Genomic DNA, 22,482 nt, shown 5'->3' with positions numbered 1-22,482 from the left:
CAGAAAGAACGCCTCGCACACGTGCACTGGTTGTCATGATCTCCAGGGTCACTCCGAGAGCGAAACGCACCCCTGCGGCGGGGCACTGGGCCCGGGAGCCGCGTGAACCCCTCGGGAAGGCCCCCCTCCCACGCCAGCCGGCGCCGGGGGCGTGGCCTTGGCGGTGGGCGTGGTCTGCCCGCGGGGGTTTCCGCGCCCGGGGCGTGCCGGGCGGGGGATGCGGGGCGGGGCTTCCGCCAGGAGGGGGCGGAGCTTGCGGGGCGAGTTCTCTGACGGCCCCAGCCAGGGAATTTCAATTTGAAACCCGGTGGAGGGTGGAGGCGGCGGGAGCGGAGGACTGCGTCCGGGGCTGGAGCGGGACGCGTCCCCGGGACGAGCAAGCTCGTGAGGGGCGGTGTCCGGGTAAGGAGGCGAGCGGGCCGCGGGGTGGCGGGCGGCGTCCCGACACGCTGCAGGCGGGAAGCCGACCCCGGCAGGAAGCCCGGACGGCCATCCCGGGCGGGGGAGGGGGCGGCTGCTGGCCCTTCTCGCTCCCTCCCCGCCGAGGACTGCGGCGCTGTCCCCGGGCTCACGCGCCCGGGCCCTGCCAAAGCGTGCGGCTCCATCCCGGGTGCGGGGGGGCGCTTGCTGCGTCCTCCCCCTCGGGGGTCGCCGGACGCGAGCCCGCAGCGCGCGTGGGCTCTGCGGGAGTCGTGGCGGGAGGGCGCCGCACCAGCCCCACGCGCGCCGCGGGTCGGGCCCACGCGGGCGACCCTTCGCCCCCGCTGCGGGCTGTGCGGTCTGGAGCTGTGGGCACGCTCTCACGTTTTCTGCGGCGAGTCTTCCAGCCGGGACACCAGGCCACCCGACCCGGATGGCTTCCTTTTCTCGGGCGCTGGCAGCGGAGGGGTGGGAACAATTTAGATGAACTGCAGGGCAAGGGGCTACGAGGACGAAATAACAGAGTCGGTGGCGTTAATGTTGGCGTCCCGGGACCCCTAATCTCAACCCCAGACGTCTGCGGTGGACGTTAGTCATTAAGTGTCCCCAGACGCCAGCCTCAGGCGGGGCCAAGTTTTATTTGTTTATTTGGGGTGAAGTTAGAAGAGCGCCCCCTTCCCCCAGTGTCTTATTTTGGGGAGTGGTCTCCGTGGAGCCTTCCTTTCAAAATGAGTAAATCTGTCACCTGAACAGCTGTTCCTGATTTTTTAAGGTCCTTGGGTGAGTGGTAGGTAGGCAAGGTGGCACCTAGGGGAGTTGTACAGATATTTCCTCCTTTGGGAATGAAGATTCTCTCTGTTTCTTGAACTTTGTTGCATATGAAATGTGGGGTGTGTAGGGCAGTATGTTCTTGTTTCTGTGATTAGCAAAGAAACAAAACAAAAAAGGTCTCATTTTTGTCCACTCTTTTTTCTTCAGCCCTTTCTCTCTGTCTGTCTGTCTTTCTTTCTTTCTTTCTTTCTTTCTTTTTTTCTTTCTTTCTTTCTTTCTTTCTTTCTTTCTTTTTTGGTGGGAGTACATTATATCTGTATTCCTCATTGCCTTAGAGTGCTGCATTGACAACATTGTAGACTACCCTGTCAGACATTCCCGTGGATTTGAGGGAAACTTGATCCGTTTCTTGGCCGTGGGAGGTGGGGTTTTGAACTCTCAGTATTTGTACAGATTTTCCTGTGCTAGTCAATTTGTTAGCAGGCCCCTGCCATGAGAAATCTCTGGTTTGCTGTTGCAGCCACTGGTGAGCTGCCTTGTAATGTTATCCTGGATCTTGGTAAGCGCCAGCAGCCCTCTCAAGAGGCTGCTAGTTTGACATACCTTTTAGAGAGAGAGGCTATGGAACCTGTTGGGGATAGGGTGATCGATCATTTCTATAATTTGGTTTGAGAGCCACCATCAAATCTCAGAGGTCTTTGTACCCTTTAGGGAGCGTTTGAGAGCCACCATCAAATCTCAGAGGTCTTTGTACCCTTTGGGGAGCTGGAGGAGTTGGAGTAGTGGTGTGAAGTTTGCCCCGTTTAATCCTGTTCTGTCTTCTTCACTTCTGGGACAGAATGCCCAGGGAGGTCAACAGTGGTCTTAATGGCAAACTGTTGAGAACTAGAGGCTGTTCATTAATAGATAGGAGAGGACAGTTTCCTTTGAAAACAGCCCCCTTTAAGAAAGACTTAGTCTTAACAGCTCTACAGTCATTTATCTCTAGTAGAAGTAGGGCACCGTGTGCAAGGGAAAAAGTGTGGATGGGTTGAGCTATCAACCCTCAAAGCTCTTGAAGTCTTAATTAGAGGGCGGTTGTTAAAAAGAGTCAGAAGCATTATTTAACACCACTCAGTAGCTTTTCAGTGACAGGTTTGGTATTCTGGCTATGAAATGCAAACTGCTGTGGGATTGTTTTACAGGAACCGATTGTGGATCTTTAAAATCCGAGCTTTTAGGTCCAGTTGGAGAGAAGCTCATTTGGAGCTGTCTGGGAGGAATCTGAACAGATGTCCGCCACCTCTCCCAAAATAACGGCAGACAGAAAAATAAGGAACCTCAGGAGCTTGCTGGACCCTGCAAATGTGGCTTTAGGACATTTTGTTTGTGTACATTTCATGTTACGTGTGAATCTGGACTAGAGGGGTCCATCTTTTGTGAGGATTCAGAGCCTTCTAGCTCAGCTAGCCTGAGTTGGTGAGCCTGGTGTCTTCTGCTTTTTAATGTAATGTTCCTGTGGTTTACTCCTTCCAAATTGCCAGGTCTAAAGAATCGAGTTTAGAAAACCTAACCAGTGACCAGAATGTAAAAAATAGATGTTTAAGAAATCAGAACCATATCCACGTGGGCTACCCAACCACACACATTCAGCTAAAAATAGTTACGATGAGAATGCAGTCCCCGACTAAGGTTATTTATTGGTAGCTTTTCTCTGTAACTCGAAATTCTGTGTATTCATGCTTAACGTTGACTTCTGCTCTCGGAGGTCACCCCTTAACGCTGTGGCTAGCAACCTGTAAGCTACATCTTTGCCATATTATTTAGGAATGTGGGGCTCATATTTTACATGGTGGGAGGTTTGGGTTTTGTTTCTGTTTCTACTGCAGAGCACAGGTTTTCCTTTCCTTGGACTGAGATAGCTGTGGGTAGACATTCTTGAAAAAATATGAATTGCTAGTTGTTGGCTTTTTTTTTAATATATATATATATATATATATATATATATATATATATATATATATATATATATGGCAGCAGAAGTTTCTAGAGATCAGTCCTACCAGCTATCCTACCAGCTGTCATGTTGCTTTTCTGAAATGTTTATGGAAATGTGCCTGTCCCCTCCACCCCACCTTTATTTAGAAACATTTGCTTGGTTTTTTTTTTTTTCTTTCCAGATTAGAGTTGCTGTACCTAACCACTGGGTACTCTCTCAGATTTAAAAGCCTCAAGTAAATGTTTATTCTGGCTTCCATAGTTAGCAAATACTAGCCAAACCCTAATTTACTGCTCTTTCATAGAATCTTGGAATCTCAGGGCTAAAACTTTAAGAGTCAGCAAATCTACTCTTAGCTCTGTTCCTATCCTCCTTCCCACACAAACATTTCTAGCATCATTGAAAGATCTTAATAAATAGGGAATTTGTGTATGATTCCTTTGCGGATTGTAGGCAGAGCGACCTGTGGGAGGATCATGTTTTAGCATGAACCAGTAACTTGATATTCTTAGGATTTCTATCATTCGTCTCTCTGGGCAGTGTCCCAAACTAAAATCTAAGATTGACTGCTGTGTGTCATTAGCTATAGGACATGGCCACCATAGCACCTATTAGTAGTATAGGTGCTTAGAAGTCACAAGTAAGCTGGAAAGGAAACGAGAAGACTATCTCTAATACAGTTTGAAAAAATGGATAGTTGGGTTGGGGATTTAGCTCAGTAGCAAGCGCAAGACCCTGGGTTCGGTCCCCAGCTCCGGAAAAAAAACAAAAACAAAAATGGATAGTTCTAACTTTTTGAGGGTAGGTTTTTCTTTTAGAAAATACGTGTATTTTGTCTGAGATAGAAGGGAATACACACACAACACCTATTTTACACATATCTGGTAAATGGGGGATCAGTAGTAGAAAATTAATTCATTGAGCCTTTTTTGCATGTTTTTAAGGGTTTACTTCTGTGTGTGTGATTATGTTGCCTGCATGTATGTATGTATTGTCATGTGGGTGCCTGATGCCCACACGGACCAAAAGAGGGTGCTGATTCTGTTGGAACTGGAGTTACAGGCCAGGTGTAAGCCCTGTGGGTGATGGAAATCAAACCTGGGTTCTCTGCGAGAGCAGCAAGTGCTCTCAACTGCTGAGCAGTCTCCAAACAAAACAAAGCGAACAACAAAACAACAACAGCAAAACAACAACAACAACCACCCAAAAGAAAAAACCCAATCAACCAAACAAAATTCCAAAAAACCAAAACCAACAAAACCATACAGTTTAGAATGGTGACCCTACTATGGGTCTACTACTGATCCCCCATTTACCAGATATGTGTAAAATAGGTGTTGTGTGTCTATTCCTTTCTATCTCATACAAAAGCTAAGGTTGGCTTTGAACTTCTGTTCCTCTTGTCTCCAGTTGCTAGAATTCCAGCTGTGTGTCTTGCAAGCTTGATTCAACTTTATAGAGGTTGGTTATAGCTCATGTAGAAACATCATGTAGATAATAAAGAGGACTTGCCTTAAAAAAAGTGCTGGACATAGTCCCTTGTTGTTAAGACTAGGATTGGGATCAGTGTAGGGTTTAGATGTTTCTCGTGTCTCGGACGGTAAATCATCTATACGCTATTTCCCTGGTTTGAGGACTAGCATTTATTAGAACTAGGTTTTTTTTATAAGAAATGAGATGTTTTCTGAATTTTCTTTAATGTCATCTCAGATCCCAAGTCAGATCTTTATAGACTCACAGTGCCTTCACATTCTTCTGTTTTTTTCCCCTCAAATGAGCTTTGAGTTAATTTCATAAGTTCAGTGTTGCTAAAATGCTTCATTCAGATAACTGACCCTCCCTCCCACCCCCCCATTTTAGCACGTTTTTATTTAGTGCCCTCTAAGATGAACTAAAAAATGGCATATAGGCTCATCTGTCATCCAGGTATGCTCTTTAAGTCAGAATTCTGGGCCTCTGGGTGAGCTTTGGAGGGGACCCCATCAGGGTCTTACAGCCTTGCCGAGCTCACTCATTGTTGTATCACCATCTTCTACAGCATGTGTCTGTGTCTCATCAGTCTGAAGGTGTTCAGATGTCGTTTTGTTTGCTACTGTTCTTTGTTTTTTCTCCCCATTATCCAGAGAGGTTACTTTTTAAGAATATTCACACGCACTCACCTACAGCCTCTATTCTGGGGAGACTTGGTCAGAAGTGTGCTTAGACAATTTAATTTACACTCTTGGCCTGAGGTTCGAGAGCTTAGTGAGAATGTTGCTTGGGGCGTGCCTGGGCTGTGGTAAGAAGAGCCCTTCTGTGTTTGAGTCCTGTCTGAGTGAGTGAAGAAAGATGTAGTAAGGGCAGCACCGAGGAAGACAAAAGAGGAGTATGAGATTACTTGGGATCAGAAGAAGTTTCGAATTGCAGATCGAATTCAGCTCTTAATCTTAAGTAATAGTTAGTGTTGTGTGAGCCAAGTGTTTGTGTAGACAAGGTTGACCTCGAACGTGGTGTGTGGCTGAGGAGGACCTGGAACATCCTATTTATGTGGAGCTGGGGATTGACCCTGGGCCACACACACTGTATAGCTGGACTGCATCCCAGACCTAGTTCTTAAATGTTGGGGATTAGGAAGTCCCAAGTCTTCAGAGACGCTGCCCCCTTCTCTTTCTGTGGTACGGTTGTACGTCGGCACTGCTGTCTCTCCTCCCCTGCCTGGCTGTTCTTAGTTCCTTTCCGTTGGGTTCTTCAGTGGATCCCCTTGTGCTGTTGTCCAGGCGAAACTCAATTCTGATAGACAACCTTAGCCACCTGCACTGTTACCTGTGAGCTTAGCGGACTGCTTTTGTTTCCTTAGACGGTTCTTGGGCAGAGCTGTATTAGAGAAGGCCACTAACATGTCCGTGCTGGTTGGTGTTGGCTAGGCTGTCATTCTGCCAGGGACCTTGGGCAAAATATTTTACAAAGCCATTTCTTTAATGGTGTGTGTGTGTGTGTGTGTGAGAGAGAGAGAGAGAGAGAGAGAGAGAGAGAGAGAGAGAGAAAATCATACCTATTTCATAAAGTGATATGAGAATTAAATGAGCCAGTGGTTCTAAAATGCTTCACGTAGTGCCTGGCGTCTGTGAGCGTTGTTTGTTCGACTATGAAAAGAGCTAGTGTGTGGCTTGTGGTAAGCACATTTTCTGCAGTCAGGAACCAGTTATCTGTGTGGAAGCAGAGTCTGATATGGGGCTGGGATTCTTTGTGCTTTGAATGCCTTTTAAAAACTATTTTTAGTACAGTATCTTTATATTTTTAAACTTTTTCGAAACTATCAACTTAATCTTGCTTCCCCGCCCTTTTTTTTAAAACAATGCACAAAGTGCCATCCATGTATGTGTTGAAGCCCTTGGGATCTGGTTCGAACAGTCTGGGGAGAGTGTAGTCTCTCTGTGGTGTTGCTAGCGGTAACAGATCCTGAGAGCGAAGTGTGCACATGCTGTCTAACAACTTCTTTTCTCTGTAGCTTGAAGCAAGGTTGCTGAAATAAGGCTCATAGTAAGTGGGTGTTTTACTGGTTGTTTAAACTCTGGCAAATGACCACTAAAACGTAACCTTTATTAGATCCAGTACCTTGTATTATGTGTGAAGTAATCCTGCAGACATATATTCCCCCAGTGTAGTGTTTAATTTTAAACTATCTGCCAGTATTATGAAACCAGAATTCTAATATAAATACTTTTATTTGGGTGGGAAGCTTGGAGGATTGCGGTACTTCTGGTTCCATTCGCCTCGACCGGAAGGACCGTCAGCCAGACAGAGCTTGCATGCTTTTTGATAACGCCTCAGTCTCAGCTCCCCATTTCCCTTTCATGTTACCTCTAGAGCAGTTCCCAACCTTCCTAACGTTGCAACCCCTTAACACAGCTCCTCATGCTGTGGTGACCCCCAGCCACAAAATTATCTTGTTGCTACTTCCTAACTGTAATTATGCTATTGTTATGCATCGTAATGTAAATATCTGACGTGCAGGCTCTGGGGCTCTCCACCCACAGGCTAAGAAACTCTTCTCTAGACTGCTTCAGTTGCATCGTGTGAGCCAACTGTTAGATTTATTCTCCACTTATTTAACAGCAGGTGAAGGTGACAGCAGATGAGGCTATACGACCTTACAGTGAGTAGTGTGGCTTACGGTAGGACTTTCCTTCCCGTTGGGCCTTTCCCTCTGTGAAGGGGCTTTTGGGTCGCCATCAGGGTCATGGTTGATCCACGTCCACTGTGCAGTAAGCCCTCAGTAATGACGTATGGAACTGTACGGTTTGGTTCTAGACTTCCTCACTCACTGGTAAGCAGTTTGCTTCATCCTCTAAAGCTTGGTTTCAGACTTCAGTAGCCCACCACCGTGCCTGATTTAGATGTTAGCTGGCGTTTTAAAGTGATGCTTTTCAGTTCATCCTTTCTGTTTCGTGTTGCACCAGCCCCTCGGTTCCAGCTGTGAAGCAGTCTGTACAGCAGTTTGCTGTGTGGTCTCAGGAAATGCAGTGTTTGGGAGAGAAGAGAGGAGGCGGAGGCTTATGTGGGGAAGCAGTGCTGCTTTACCTTTCGAATGCTGAGAAAGAACAGGGGTCACATGACTTACGAAGGCTAGAGAAGGTAGTATGTATACCATGTAGAAACGCTCACAGAACAAGCCTGACCACCGCTTGCATCTCTGGACACAGTGAACTAATTATCTGGTTACTTGGTAGTTTTGATCATTACCAGGTGTCATGGTCAAAGACCGGAGCAGCCAGAGTTCAGATTTTGAGGCAGCAGCTTGATATGGGGTTAAGTCCCATTCTCTGTATCTTCTACATTTTCAAAGCCAACTCCTTTTGAGAGGAGGTCTCACGTATCCCAGGCTCGCCACGTAGACTAGGATGAGCATGAGCCTCTGTTCCTCCTCCTGCTTCCGCCTTTCAAGCATCGAGAATCCAGGGCTTCACAAGCCACCAGCCCTGATTTATGTGGTGCTGGAGTCAAGCTTAGGACCCCATGAACTCTACCTATGGAGCTTCCGTTGCAGCCCTGGAAAAACTAAAGTGCTGTTTTAGTTGTGATTCTCATTTCATTTTCAGTTTTGGATGACAGTACACTTTTATAACGTTAATTGCAATACCATCACTTCACTGGACGTTTCTTAAAGCTACCAAGTTGTCTGTCCGCTTTAAAGTCTTGATTCCTAATTTTTTTCTTTTCAAAATCGGTTTGTATTTAAGTGCACGTTTGTGTGTGTGCCTGCCTGCTAGTGTGTTCACAGTGCTTGTGGGTGTCTTTGGAGGCCAGAAGACATTGTGAAAGTCCCCTGGAGCTTGGAGGTACAGGTGATCGTGTGCCGCCTCATTTAGTGTCTGTGATCCAAACTGAGGTGCTGTGTAAGAGCAGTAAATTCTCCCAACTGCCAAGCCATCTCTTCAGCCCCATGGTCTCTGGTGTTCTTAAGTGCCAGTTCTTTAAGTGGGAGGCTTTGCGACAGAGGCTCACTGTGTAGCCCTTACAGGCTTCAAATTTCTTTTTTCAGTTCAGTCTGGCCTCACATTCTTTTATGTAGCCCAAGTTGGCCTTGAATTTGTGATCATCTGCTTCCTGAGTCAGCTTCGAGATTAGAGGTGTATCCCCACCATTCCCAACCAGCTAAGTGACAACTTAATCAGTGTCATTTTTAAAACATTTGTTTTATGTGTATGAATGTTTCACCTGCACGTATGTCTGTACCTCATGTGTTCTCGTCCTTGTGGAGGCCAGAAGAGGGTGTTGGATCCCCTGAACTCGAGTTACAGACACTAGTGGCCCACTCTGGGTACTGGGAATGGAACCTCTGCATGAGTAGCAAGTGCTCTGAGACATTAATCTTTCTAGTCCTTCAAGGTCAAATTTTGTATGAAGATCGGTTAAGATTGGTACATACACTTTGTCTTTATGGCCTTTAGTTATCTATTTCTTATTATTTCTTTCAGTGTATTTTGTTGAAGAAGCATAATTGATTGTCATGTGTGCTAAGCACAGTGTGGGTTTTGTTTTCTCATCCCTGTGGTGTAGGTAACGTATTCCTGTTCCCTTTGATCTGTAATTAGATCTAGGAAAATGGCCCCGTTCGTTCCCCCTCTTTCCTATTTCTGTGAGATTGTTCCATAGGTATAGGCTTTTATTTAATACCTTTTATTCAATTTTGATTTTACCTTCGTTTTGTGTGTGGGTTTATGTTTACGCGTGTAGGCTTGCGCGTACCACGGAGCACTGTGGAGGTTTGAGGACAGCTGGTGGCACAGCTTGTGGGTTTCAGGGTTGAACCCAGACCCTCAGGCTTGGTTGCAAGCACCTTTACCACTGAGCCATAGTCCAGGTCTGTGGCCCTCAAGCTTTTGGTACTGTCCCAGCACAGATGGGTTCAATTCAGTCTTAGGGGCTGCCTTCTTTCTGTGTGTACATAATCAAGGGCAGCATCATCCTCAGTCAATAACAGTGTTAGAAAGGAAAGAGAGAAGCAAGCCAGAAAGCCAAGCCAGCAGGGAGGAAGACATGTTGGTATGGTATGCAGTTCACTTTACAGATGGAGGTCAAGGTTGACTTACTCATGGCACCCAGTGCGTGTGTTGTTGAATGTTAGTTTTGCCCACTGGGGCCGGTAGTTATTCGATGTTGTGCCTAAGAACTGGGCTTCGTTCTGGAGGCTGTTGGCATCTTCAGCATCTGGCTTTCATAGGAGATAGGCTTGCGTTCCTGCTTGGCTTTGTACCCCCTCATTTCCTCCCTACCTCGTGATCTTGAAGCCCTGAGTGACGAGTGTCCCACGGCTGAGCACTGCCTGATTGTGCAATTCTTACTCACTGTGGTTGAGGCAGGGCCGCATGCTCTGCACGTGCACCACAGAGCTGACCTCCTACTCCAGTGGAGAATGACCTCCGCTTTGCCGTTCATGCTTTTCCTCTGCTATCCCGATGTTAGCAAAACGTGCCAGACTGTAAAGTATAAAAATAAAGTGTGGCTTTCCCCCTCTCCTAAGCAGCCTTTCCCTTCATGTGCTTTCACACTTTCACTATTTAATTTACAGTGGAAGTGGCACTCCCTAGAGCACCTTGGCATGATTTAGAACATCAGGCGCGATGTAGGGAAACAAGGGAAACAGTGGGTAGGCACTGCCCAAACCCTAACGACTGTGAGCTCCCCAGCAGCCACTACTTTTCAATATTTCTGAATTTGTTTTTTGATGCGTTTGGTCTCTAAGAAACACAACTCTCTTGTTTCTTGTGGGATGGCCCCTTTTTTATTTTTTATATTTTCACAACAGTTTCTTGACTTGAAGAAAATGATAAAATACTTTTCATTTTATTATTTGTTAAATCTTTTGTATTTTTTTAAGGGACATGCTGGGAGTGACGAACTTGGTTCCACAGACATTCAGCAGCCCCTGTGGTTTCCTCGGCTGCTGTGGAGGTATTTTTGTGCATCAGGAGTTGTTTTAGTTGATGTTTCACTGTGGGGACGCTCAAGTCTCTGCAGTCCTGCGGATGTCTCTTCACTCCAGTTTCTTGTACGTGTGAATGGTAGAGCTACTTACTTTCCATTTTGGTTAGACTTAGCTTGTTTTAGTCTCATAAGACTTACTCTCTTCTTTCCAGTTCTCTAATTTAGAAAGATGAGCAGTGTAATACGCTTTGATTATGCCTGTAAAAATCCTCTAAGCAGTATTTCTATGTCTAATCCTGGAGACGGTTTTGCTTTTTGTCTCATTCGTCTGGCGTTCTTGGTATCCCCCTTTAGTCCAGATGCGTTGGAAGCTCTACAGTTCCTGCAGTTAAGCTCAGACATAAAGCAGTCTTTCGTTCCGTGTGTGTGTGTGTGTGTGTGTGTGTGTGTGTGTGTGCGCGTGTGTGTGTGTGTACATGCATGTGAGTGTGCACAAGTGTGCAGGTCTACATCTGTGCTTGTGGAAGCAGAGGTGAGCCTTAGGTGTTCTCAGGAGTTGTTTACTTTGTGGACGGGGACACTGACCAGGGTGCTGTAGGGATCCCCCTGTCTCCCTGTGCTGGGTTGGTGTGGGTGCCTGGGGATTGATCATGGTTACTGACTGAGGCTTGCATAGCAAGTGCTGTACTGATTATCTCCTCAGTGCCCCTCCCCCCTCCTTTCTGGGCCCTCTGTCATCCTGGGCTTTATTTTCTGAACTTCTCTAGAGATAATTAGACTTTGGGAATTCCTAACTGTCTTTTTTCCCTGGGTTCTGTGTTTCCTGTACATTGTATTTATTTCTTAAGATTTAACTCTGATTTCACATGAACTCAGGTAACAATTGCTCAAGAAACCTTAAGTGGGAGGTCAGTTTCTTCGGACCCAGGTAGGTTTTAAGATAGGCTGCCATCTTCAGTCGACGGCTTGTATCCTTGTATCGGATTCCAGGTTACTGATTACTTCCCTCAGAGCTTGAGGACCTGTTTTGCAGCCCATGTCTGCATTTTACTCTTTGTCAGGCCTCAAGGGGCCTGGAAGCTGCAGGCCTGAGGTGCCAGGGCCTTCGGTTTCCTTTGGGTCTGCCAAAGCCTGGAGCCAGGCTGCAACTTCTGATGCTAAGTCAGGTCCTTTCTGTCCTACAGTCTGTCTGCATAGCTCTCCTCCCTCCTTACCCTCATTTGTTTTGGTTTTGAGACCAGGTCTTAGCACAGGCTGGTCTTGAACTCTCAGTAGCTCTGCTTCAAGCTCCTAACATTAAAGGTGTGTGCTGCCCAGCCCCTAATCTCTCCTTTCTTGTTTGTAATGTTTGTTTTATTTTCCTCCTGTTAGTTTACTAAGAGTAGAAATTAACCTATGCTCAATTGTCTGGATTTAGGGTTTTATGTTGATTAAAAATAGGATTATTGGATTATTGTGGTATTTAATGTGTACTTATTGCGGCCATAATGAATCTATTTCTTTTTTCTGTTTCACTTGCTGACTTAAGTTATGTGTAAAAGTACATAGAAAAATCAGATTAGTGAGTCTGTATTTACAGTGGGTGACTGACGCGCGACAAAACTGCTCTTCCTGAGAAGAGGTCAGGAAACTCATTTTTGTCTCACACAGACACACTTCTGTGGTTGTTCCAGGATTAGTTTAGTATAAACTTAAAAATGAGCTATCTTAGGTAAATTTAACATGACACAGTGGCAACAGATTTGGTGACTATATACCTTTCAGAATTTAGAATAGTAAATTCTTTTTTTTTTTTTTTTTTTGTTCTTTTTTTCGGAGCTGGGGACCGAACCCAGGGCCTTGCACTTCCTAGGTAAGCGCTCTACCAAATCCCCAGCCCCAGAATAGTAAATTCTTAATTTGTCTGCCTTGAAACTGATACACTCTATCAATAGTAGCATATGTAAATTTGAATATTATTTGGGAATTAGAACAACCATACTGTAAAGTCGAGATCTTCATTGCTAGGTAAGGTGTAAGGAGCTTTATGAGATGTGCATGTGGATGCTAAGGGTTTTGTGAGTGGATTTGGGGATGTTGAGACACAAAAGGGATTGTGTAAAGCCTGCTATTGGGGTGACAGTATGGCTGAGCTGTCTAGGAAGGGCTAAGGACTGCGAATGTGTGGTTTGTTAACTTGCCCAGTGGGTTTCAGAAGTTTATAAATTCAAACCCTGTATTTTTTCTGTGAGAAGGTAGTGCATGTTCTAAATAGTACAGTGTCTCCCTGAAGTGTAGTAACAATGGAGGGGCTGTGCAGACTTTCCGGGCCTCTGGTTGACTGAATACGCAGATGAACAATTGTTTCCAACTCTTCCTTCATTTCTGTTACTTAGCCTGTCTTGGAAGTGGATTCACATTTTAAAGTGACCTAGAGACAGATATCAAGTAATTAATCCAGGGTTTGGGAAAATTATAAAATGGGCGCACAGTCTTGTACAAATTACCGAAGCTACTAAAACAGGGTGTGGGGATGCATGCCTGTGATCTGACACGGAGGCAGAGCTCAAGGTCGCTTTCTGCTTCATAGTATGCTCTAAGTTAGCCTTGGCTACAGGAGATCCTGTTTCAAATAAAAACAAAACCTGGAGCTAGAGAGATGGCTTAGAGGTTAAGGGCACTGACTGCTTTCCAGAGGACCTGGGTTCGATTCCCAGCTGTCCAGATGGCAGCTTACAACCGTTTTAGAGAACCTGACACCCCCACACAGACATACATACAGGCAAAATATCAATACACATACATCAAAAACAAAACAAAAGCAAAAAAAATCCAAAAACAAACAAACAAACAAACAAACAAAACAACCCAAACCCTTCAAAGTCCCACTGGGTTGGTTCCAAGGAAGGTAGGTTTCTTGGGCCGTGCTTTTTTTTTTTTTTTTTTTTTTTTTTTAAGATTTATTTATTATATATATAAGTACACTGTAGCTGTCTTCAGATACACCAGAAGAGGGCATCAGATCTCTTTACAGATGGTTGTGAGCCACCACGTGGTTGCTGGGAATTGAACTCATAACCTCTGGAAGAGCAGTCAGGTGCTCTTAACCACTGAGCCATCTCTCCAGCCCGGGCCGTGCTTTTTTTATACAGTCCTTTTTACTCTTGGTAACAGTATAAAGCTATGTGCTGACTGACCGACTTCTCTTTCCCTTTTCTTCTTCCACAGGGTTTTCCTGGCAGCCCAGGTCTTCTGCCTCAGCCTTCTTAGTGCTGGGATTATGTGTATACCCAGCATGCTTCTTTAATTTTTAAAATAACCTGTTAATTTTAAAGTTAATTTTTTTCCAACAGAAATCTCTAGAACATTTCATCATTCTATTTAAAAAAAAAGTTCTGTTCAGTAGCTCTGACAGGTAAGAAAGGCAAGCCAGGAAGAGACTAAGTGGAAGCCACTCGGGCGGCCGGCCTGGCCAGGCTCCTGTGTTCAGTGGTCCCTTCTCCATTCTACTCCTTTGCTGCAATAAAGCAGCTAATTGGAGTTTTCTTGGAGACCCAGGAAGCCTGCCAAGTTTCGTAGCTAAGGGGTGTCCTGTAGCTTTTATATATTGGCACCATGAGCCCTGAAGGTAGACAGACCGAGGTCTTCCAAAAATAGCTCAATAAATGTGTCAAGGTTTTGAAATAACTGAAAAAACAAGGATGTCTGGTACGGTGGGGGTCACCGGGAAACGATGCCAAATGCTTTCAGAAGTGTTTGCAAAGCAAATGTGGCCCCAGTGGTATCTAGACAGCGTGCACAGTCAGCGGAGGCTTGGGAGACCATATTTACTATAATAAATAATCCTTGTGTCTTCCTGGGACTCTCTGCTTAATTGGGCTGCAGTAGAAAGAAAGCAGCTAACGGAACATCTTCCTGGAGACGTTTCCTTTAATCCACTTCTCTTAATGAAGAAAAGAGAAGCTTTCTCCCTCCATAAAATAAATAAAAACGATGCATAGGGGAACTTAGAGTATCAAGTAATGATTTGAGCCTGTCTAACAAAGAAATCAAGATTTCCCTCTGCACCTGTAGCCAGAACTGTTTTTGGATCATGGCCGTTAAAGCTTGTGGCTTAATTTTCCTAATGCCAAGCACGTCCGTTTTAAATTGGGTGCATATGGGAATGTGAAAACACTGGTTTCTCTCTCAGGGCCCCCACCTAACCCTGGAAGCAGAACTAGGTCTGAGGAGGGCATTCCCTAACGTCTGCAGCCCTGAAAGGACTGGATTGGCGCATGTGTGGGGCAGGCGTGGCGGTGGCTGCATGCACGATGCCAGTTCTCTTTCGTCTTGGGCTTGCGAGCTTACGTTAAAGACTGTAGGCTAGATTCTAGACCCTTCTGTAGACGGGGACCTGTGTGTCAGTTGCTCTGTGCAACATACATGGCTGCAGGGGAAGATGGGTTGTTTTTAAGGACTTTTCTTTGTGTGTATGTAATTTATTGAAGCTGTGTGTGTGTGTGTGTGTGTGATGTGTGTGTGTGTGTGTCTGTGTCTGTGTGTGTGTGTTGTGCATGCGTGCGTGTGTGTGTGTATCTGCTGCTCTTTTTTATTTTGGAAGCAGTTCTACCGTATCATTATCAGTTACAGAAAACAGAAGTCTTTCGACTGGGACAGACCCTCATGTCATGCAGGCTGGGCTGTAGCTGAGGCTGGCTTTGAACCCCTTGTTCTGCCTTTGGTTCTCCAGGTCCAGACTTAAGACCTGAGCCAAATTGGGTCCTCAGCTTCCCTGTGTACTTAATTTGCAGAGTGTCCATCAGTAGAGCAGTATTAGAGAGCCGCGTGCCCATGCCGCCTCAGCACGTAGCCCTTCATGTGTATTGTGCCTCTCCTCGTTGCTCACCATGGCTTGCCCACAGTATTTTGAAGTGGATTCTGAACGGTATATAATTTCCTGAGTAAGTGATGGGGAGCCCTGTTATGTACTCCTGGTGTCCGAGGTTCGCCTTTACAACGGACTCGTTTCTGAGTAAGGTGTTCATTTATACCGTACTTAGTTGTCGTGTGTGAAGCAGATGTCTGAGTATTGTTTTTGTCACTGAGAGCAGGTTTGTGTGAAGATAGCACTGTGTGTGCTTTAGCCAGCACCAGCAGTGAGACAGACTGCAGTGCGGAAGCGAGCCGGGACAGAAAACTTCCAAGTGATCGTGAAGTCAGAGCAGAAGAGATCTAACTGTCGCATTTTTATCTTTGAGACAGGGTCTCAGTGTAGCTCTGGCTGGCCTGGAAGTTCGTATGTAGATCTGGCAGGCCTCAGACTCACAGACATCCCCCTGCTTCTGCCTCCTGAGTGCCGGGTGGAGTGTGCCACCGCTCCTGCCCTTAGTGTATTCTTTTTTTTTTTTTTTTCTTTTTTTTTTCGGAGCTAGGGACCGAACCCAGGGCCTTGTGCTTGCTAGGCAAGCGCTCTACCACTGAGCTAAATCCCCAACCCCTGTTCTGTGGTTTTTGTGAGAGCTAAAAGAAGCGAGGTATTTTTCTTTCTGTTGGCAACGTTGTTACGTTTACACTGACCATGTCCTGGGCTTAGAAAAAGGCAGCAAAGCCACAGATAAGTCAGATACTGAGATGCTTTTCTTATCTAATAAGTGGGTTTTTATATTGGAACTAGTTTACACTTTAAGTTACATGTAATTACAGTCTCTTCGAAAAGGCATCGAATTCTAAAGACACAGCATTCTGGATACTTCTTTGTGCCTAGCATTGAGCTTTGACTCGGGTTTACTGCCGAGTCCTGATAGTGGTGCAGTTTGGTAGAAACTGATTTCTGTAGGCGGAATCCTAGAGTTGAGGCCCTTCAGGTTTCAGGAACTCACTTACTTAATTAACAGGATAACATTCTGTCTAGAGTCTTTTGTTCTAAACATTGCCCTGTATATGGATAAGAATGTAGAAAGCCCTTCAGACCTGTTTGTATCTGCACCTTTGGCCCCTTAGCCAGGACTGCTTTATTGCACTTGGGAATAACTTGTTCACCAGAGGACACTTTCATTTAGCAACTTGGAAACAGTTGCTGAAACTGTGCTCCAGGTCTGTGGCTGGTCTGATTTATGGCTTGGAGGGAACTCTGGAAGCCTGTGGAGAGTTGTTGGTGACCAGTGGTGTCTACATTTGTGTCTATCTTTACTGGAGGGAGGGTTTTATTAGCACCCACACATCTCCTGTCTTAGCTCTTACAGGCATATAACGTCTACTTTTGAAATAGACTTTTTAAAGGTTTGCACACAAGGTAATGCATTTCCTTGTGTCCTTTCATGCAAACATATAATCATACTCTGTTCTAATTCTCATTCCCTTCCTTTTCCGTCTTTAGAGAATAATTAGCTGGGCTGGAGAGATGGCTCAGTGGTTAAGAGCACTGACTGCTCTTTCAGAGGTCCTGAGTTCAAATCCTAGCAACCACATGGTGACTCACAACCATCTGTAAATGAGATCTGATGCCCTCTTCTGGTGTGTCTGAAGACAGCTACAGTGTACTCATATATAATAAATAAATAAATCTTAAAAAAAAGAATTAGCTGATTTCACTGTGAAGTGTAAAGACGTTTTTATTTAAGCACCTTGAGCACATGTTGTCTTCATTCAATATATCATGTACTTTGACTCCCCCTACTCTCTTCCGCACCCCAGCCTCTTCTCCCTTTTCCCTTTATGTCAGGTGTGTGTAAAATCATGACTCATTTACATATAGTAAAACTCTGTATTCAAGAGAGACATGATGAATATCTTCGTCCCTCCTAGGCTCTCTCGAGCCCACCCCTTCCTCTGAGGTGGTCTGTGCATTCCGTTTGGAATGCTGAGAAGTCACAAAGGCTCTTGTGAAGGCGGGAGTTGAAGGAAGGCGGCAGCCGATTCAGAGATCTCCTGTCTTCAGCTGAGTACTTTTGGCCAGTGTGAGACTGGAGCACAGGCTGTGGTCGGCCAGTGCGGAGTCATTCACAGGAGTGTGTGCTAGTCCTTAGCATATTCATTGATCAGGTGATTAGAAGCTGCCTCTGGCCGCTTTCCTCTGAAGTACAGTGGGACTGTAGCCCCATGTTCCCGGTCCAGTGCTGGGCAGCATGGCATGGCCTTAGTGGCTGCTCTCTCTTTGGCGGCTCAGGTTTGGTGAAAATGATTCATATGCCTGTGACTCATTAGTTTATCTTTGTAGTGAAAGTGATTTTAAAATGTCCTTCCTTATAAAAAATAGGTGAAAGATTTTGGTAGGGTATTTGATAGTTTTTATGGTATCATTACGACAACTTTGGAAAAATGACAGCGGAAAGCAGTTTGGTGGCAGCTGAAATCTTAACATTGACCCTCTCTTATCCAATATAATTTCTCCACTAATGGATTTATTTATTTGTTTATTTGGGTTTTTGAGATAGGGTTTCTCAGTGTAGCCCTGGTTGTCAGGAAACTCACGACAGACCTGGCAGGCCTAGAACAAAGAGATCCACCTGCCGCTGCCTCTGGGGTTGAAGGCGTGTGCCACTGCCATCTGGCTCTCACTGATGCTTTTATTTTAAATGTTTTAATTGTAATTGCTTTTGAGAGAAGCTCTCACCATGTATCCCTTTACCTTGCTGTGTAGACCATGCTGGTTTGGAAGTGATGGAGATCTTGTCTCTCCCCCACTGCTGACATTAAAAGTACATACCGCCATACCCAGGATCAACGTTTGTTTTTAACTGATACGTGACATAAAGATCGGGCTGTGCATGTGTCTCTGAGTGGTGCATGCCTCATGTGTACAGGATCCTGGATTCAGTCCTCAGCGCCACGTGAACTAAGTGTGGTGGAGCAGGTCTGGTTCAGGAGGTGGAGGCAGGAGAGTCGTGAGTTCTAGGCCAGACTACACACATGAGATTCTGTCTCCTCGAAATAAAACAACCCCAGAAAGAGGTTGAATTGTATATGTGTGTGAATTTTCATGTGATATTTTGATACATGTGTATGTTGTGAAATATTTGAGATGTTCAGTATATCTCAAACATTTCTTTATGGTGAAACATTTACATTCTCTTTTGTAAGCTTTTGAAAATAGTACAACATGTTATTATTACTTACAATCACCTCAGTGCTCCTTGCCCATTATTCTCTCTCTCTCTCTCTCTCTCTCTCTCTCTCTCTCTCTCTCTCTCTCACACACACACACACACACACACACACACACACACACACCCTCACCCCACCCGTGTGTGTGTTTTCTCTTTCCACGTGGGCTCCAGGGACCGGCCGCAGTTTGTCAGGCTCAGCAGCAGGTAGGTACCTGTCCCCACTGACCTACAGATGCCATTTGAAATACTAATTCAGTCTCCTTTGGATTGTAGAAGTTTACAGGGAAACTCCAGACGTTGTATACATTGCCATGTTTCAAAGTAGATGGACAAACAAACTTTGCTAGAAGAAATAAGCTGTTGAGTTTCCCCAGTTATAAATTCTGTGAAAACACTTTAATATAAAGTGAGAATTAGCCTGGTACAACTTTTATACCTTATTCTCCCCCCCCACCCCCACCCCCATTCCTTTTCTGGTTTAGAATTATCACCGAGATCATCATTATTATTGAGAGAGAGAGAGAGAAAGAGAGAGAGAGAGAGTTTGGACACGCATGTGTCACGACCTGGACTTGAAGATCAGAGGACAGCTTTCCGGAGTCTCCTTCCACCTTTGGTTCCAAGGTTTGAGTGTGTATTACCAGGGTCACAGGGAAGGGCTCTACCCACAGGTCACCTCACTGGCTCTACTCTCCGTGGTTTTTAGCTTAGCTTTTTACAAGATTCTGCCTCTTCCTTCCAGGTTCTATAAAAAATTATTTTCTTTTCTGTGTGTGGATGTTTTGCCTGCATACATGTTTGTGTACTCCATGCGCACCTGGAACTGCAGGACAGAAGGCAGCACCAGATCTGCCACGGGTCACCACGTGAGCTGCTATTGGGAATCGACTGTGGGTCTTCTGGAAGAGCAGTCAATGCTCTCAACTGTCGAAAACATTTATAATTATTTATTTTAATAAAGGGAAGGTGCATTTTGGCCCATAGTTCATGTTTACAGTCGTCATGGCAGCAGGAGCATTGCATCCGTAGTCAGGAAGCAGAAAGGATGAATGTTCGAGTTGAGCTTGCTTTCTCCATGTGGTGGTTTGTATATGCTCGGAGTAGGGCGCAGCACCGTTACCTGTGGGGGTAGGTGTGCCACTGTCAGTGTGGGACTTAAGACCCTCATCCTAGCTGCCTGGAAGCCAGTCTTCTGCTAGCAGCCTTCAGAAGAAGATCTAGAACTCTCAGCTTTCTGTACCATGCCTGCCTGGACTCTGTCATGCCCCTGCTTTGATGATAATGGACCGAACCTCTGAACCTGTAAGCCAGCCCCAAATAAATGTTGTCCTTATAAGAGTTGCCTTGGTCATGGTGTCTCTTCACAGCAGTGAAACCCTAGCTAAGACACCTGGTTTTTCTGCAATCCAGGACCCCAGCCTATGACTGATGCTACCCACATCTCTAGGAACTTCCTTTATACATGTCCACCTTCTCAGTGACACTAGATCCCGTTGACAGTCAGCATTAACCCATTAATATACGGGCTTACTGTCCATGGCTGGTAAGCAAAAAAGGCTTCTTCAACTCCCAAGTGTTACATCCTCTACATACATTGTGCATTACATGCTGATGACCTTCCGAAGAAGGAAATGCAACCAGTGTCTCATCTTTGATGTTAATTATGGAGAAAAACCTCCCTGTTTATCATTGCCAGTGGAATTTTCTCATTTGTGTCCAGCAATCCCCAGGATAGACAGATGAGTGTGCTCTCCTGGCTGTGGTAACTAGTTTTTAACTTGATACAGGCTAGAGTCACTTGGGGGACGAGAACATCACTTGAGAAAATGCCTCTACCAGATTGTCCTGAGGGCAAGCCTGCCTGGCATTTTCTTAATTAGTGATTGATGTGGGAATGCCTGCCCATTGCGGGTAGTGCCACCCCTGGGCAGGTGCTCCTGGAAGTGTAGAAGAAAGCAGGTGGAGCAAGGCAGTGGCAGTGCTCTCCGTGTCCTCTGCATAAGTTCCTGCCTTGAGGGCTTCCTGCCCTAACTTCCTTGGATAATGGACTGCATCCAGATTGTAAGATGAAATAAATCCTTTTCATTTGGGCGATGGTGTTTTATCAAAGCAACAGAAACACTAATTATGATGGAAATTGGTACCATGAGTGGGGTTTACTGTGGCAGGTGTGACTGTGTGTTTTTGGGAGGAGTGTTATGGCAATTGAATTATGGGCTATGAAAGCCATCGAGTGCTCAGAGCTCAGTGAGTTGTCTTGTTGGAGCTTGGAAGAGACTGTGGAGAGCAAAGTTTCAGAAGGAAGCAAGGACTCCAGTGGTGCTGTTTATGTGATGTCTTGAATTAAGAATCTGTGGTTCTGGTTAGCTGGTGCTGAAGAGCTGGGATTAGCAGGAAGTCGGCACCATTGAATTGGTGCTGGTTAGTGGGGCAGTGGTTAAGAGACCAGTGTCATTGAGAATCATAAGTCTGGGAGTATGTCCTCAGTCAGCCCAGCAGAAGCTGTGCTTCAGAAGAGACCAAGACTGCATCTTATGCTGGTAGACAAACTTGGCATTCTAAGAATCACCAGGTGCTGTGGGTTGAAGGCACATGGATGTCGTGGATAGCAGCTGAGCTCTGGCTGTTTTTATACTGTTTGAGTCAGAATCCAAACTCGGCCCACATACTGTGATTGGTGATAGTTCTCTTCAGTCCTCTTTAACTGAAAGGTTCTGCTTCCTCTCAGAACCTTTGTGTGAAGTGATGGGTATCTGTCCTGAACCATTCCCACAGTTTCTGGGGTGCCACTTATCTCTGTCAGATGCTCTGTTCTTCTGTCCCTTTTACGTCGGTAGGAGTAAGCAGAAGCTTTAAAACAAATCAGTTGCCAGTTTTTTCATATTTGTAATGTCTGTGAAAAAATTTGAGGTGTATTATTATTAATGAGTATTATTAATGTGTATGAAAAGTTGGTGCCTGAGGAGGCCAGAAGAGGGCGTCAGGTCCTCTGAGCTGTAGTTACAGCAAGTTACAAGCTGCCTTGTGGGAGCTGGGGATTAAACCCAGGTCCTGTGAAGAAGAGTCCTTCGTCATTGAGCTGTTTCTCCAGCCCCGGTTTTTTTTTTTTTTTTTTGGTTCTTTTTTCCGGAGCTGGGGACCGAACCCAGGGCCTTGCGCTTCCTAGGTAAGCGCTCTACCACTGAGCTAAATCCCCAGCCCCTTTTTTCTTTTTTCTACCCTTAATTTTATGTGTTTTAACTGCATGGATGTATGCTCACCTGTATGCAGTCGGGGGCCTCTGGATGAGTTCCTGGGATGAGCGTTCCAGACAGCTGTACAGTACAGCATGGTACTAGGAGCAAACCTGGGCCTTCTGGAGGAGCAGCCAGTCCTCAATGCAGAGCGTTCTTTCCATCCAGAACTCTGGCTTTGCTTGTTCTTTTCTTAATACCACTAAGGCCGTGTTCCAAAACCAGTTGTAAGGAAGCTGAGATTCCTTCATTTTCTGAAGTCAGCTGAACCCTTACAGACTTGAGAAGGTAATGTCCTGCAAACGCCACACCCAGATACACACCTCAAACAGGACCTGGCTTGCAGTAAAAGTAAGATGCTTTACGGCCGTGCGAGTCAGTCTTGGTTTCTCTCACACCAGGGCAGGGATGGCCCAGTTGCCTAGATTTCCCACCCAGGAAGCAAGTATCCGTGTGTACTTTTTCTCCTCTCTCTCTCTCTCTCTCTCTCTCTCTCTCTCTCTCGGCAGTTGGATGTAAGGATTAAAGGGAAAGTGACAAGTTAGAGATGTGTTAGAGATGACACAGAGATGTGTAAGGAGATCAAATATACGTGTTCTGCAGGGAC

At 45.5% G+C, this 22,482-nt stretch overlaps 1 protein-coding gene across 30 annotated transcripts in view; it reads left to right on the top strand.

The window, feature by feature from the left end:
- Positions 1 to 222: 222 nt before the first annotated feature.
- Epb41l2 (erythrocyte membrane protein band 4.1-like 2) overlaps positions 223 to 22,482 on the top strand; it is a 174,960-nt gene continuing 152,700 nt past the window's right edge. For 28 of the 30 annotated variants that reach the window (XM_087566136.1, XM_087566125.1, XM_087566122.1 and 25 more), the window contains exon 1: positions 295 to 402. The gene's annotated coding sequence lies outside the window, so the exon portion shown is untranslated. 30 annotated transcript variants of the gene reach the window in all.

Source organism: Rattus norvegicus, chromosome 1, assembly GCF_021556685.1.
Source record: "Rattus norvegicus strain SHRSP/BbbUtx chromosome 1, alternate assembly SHRSP_T2T, whole genome shotgun sequence".
Classification (NCBI taxonomy): domain Eukaryota; kingdom Metazoa; phylum Chordata; class Mammalia; order Rodentia; family Muridae; genus Rattus; species Rattus norvegicus.
The sequence above is the reverse complement of the archived record's forward strand: the minus strand, read 5'-3'. Positions and strand labels throughout refer to the sequence as shown.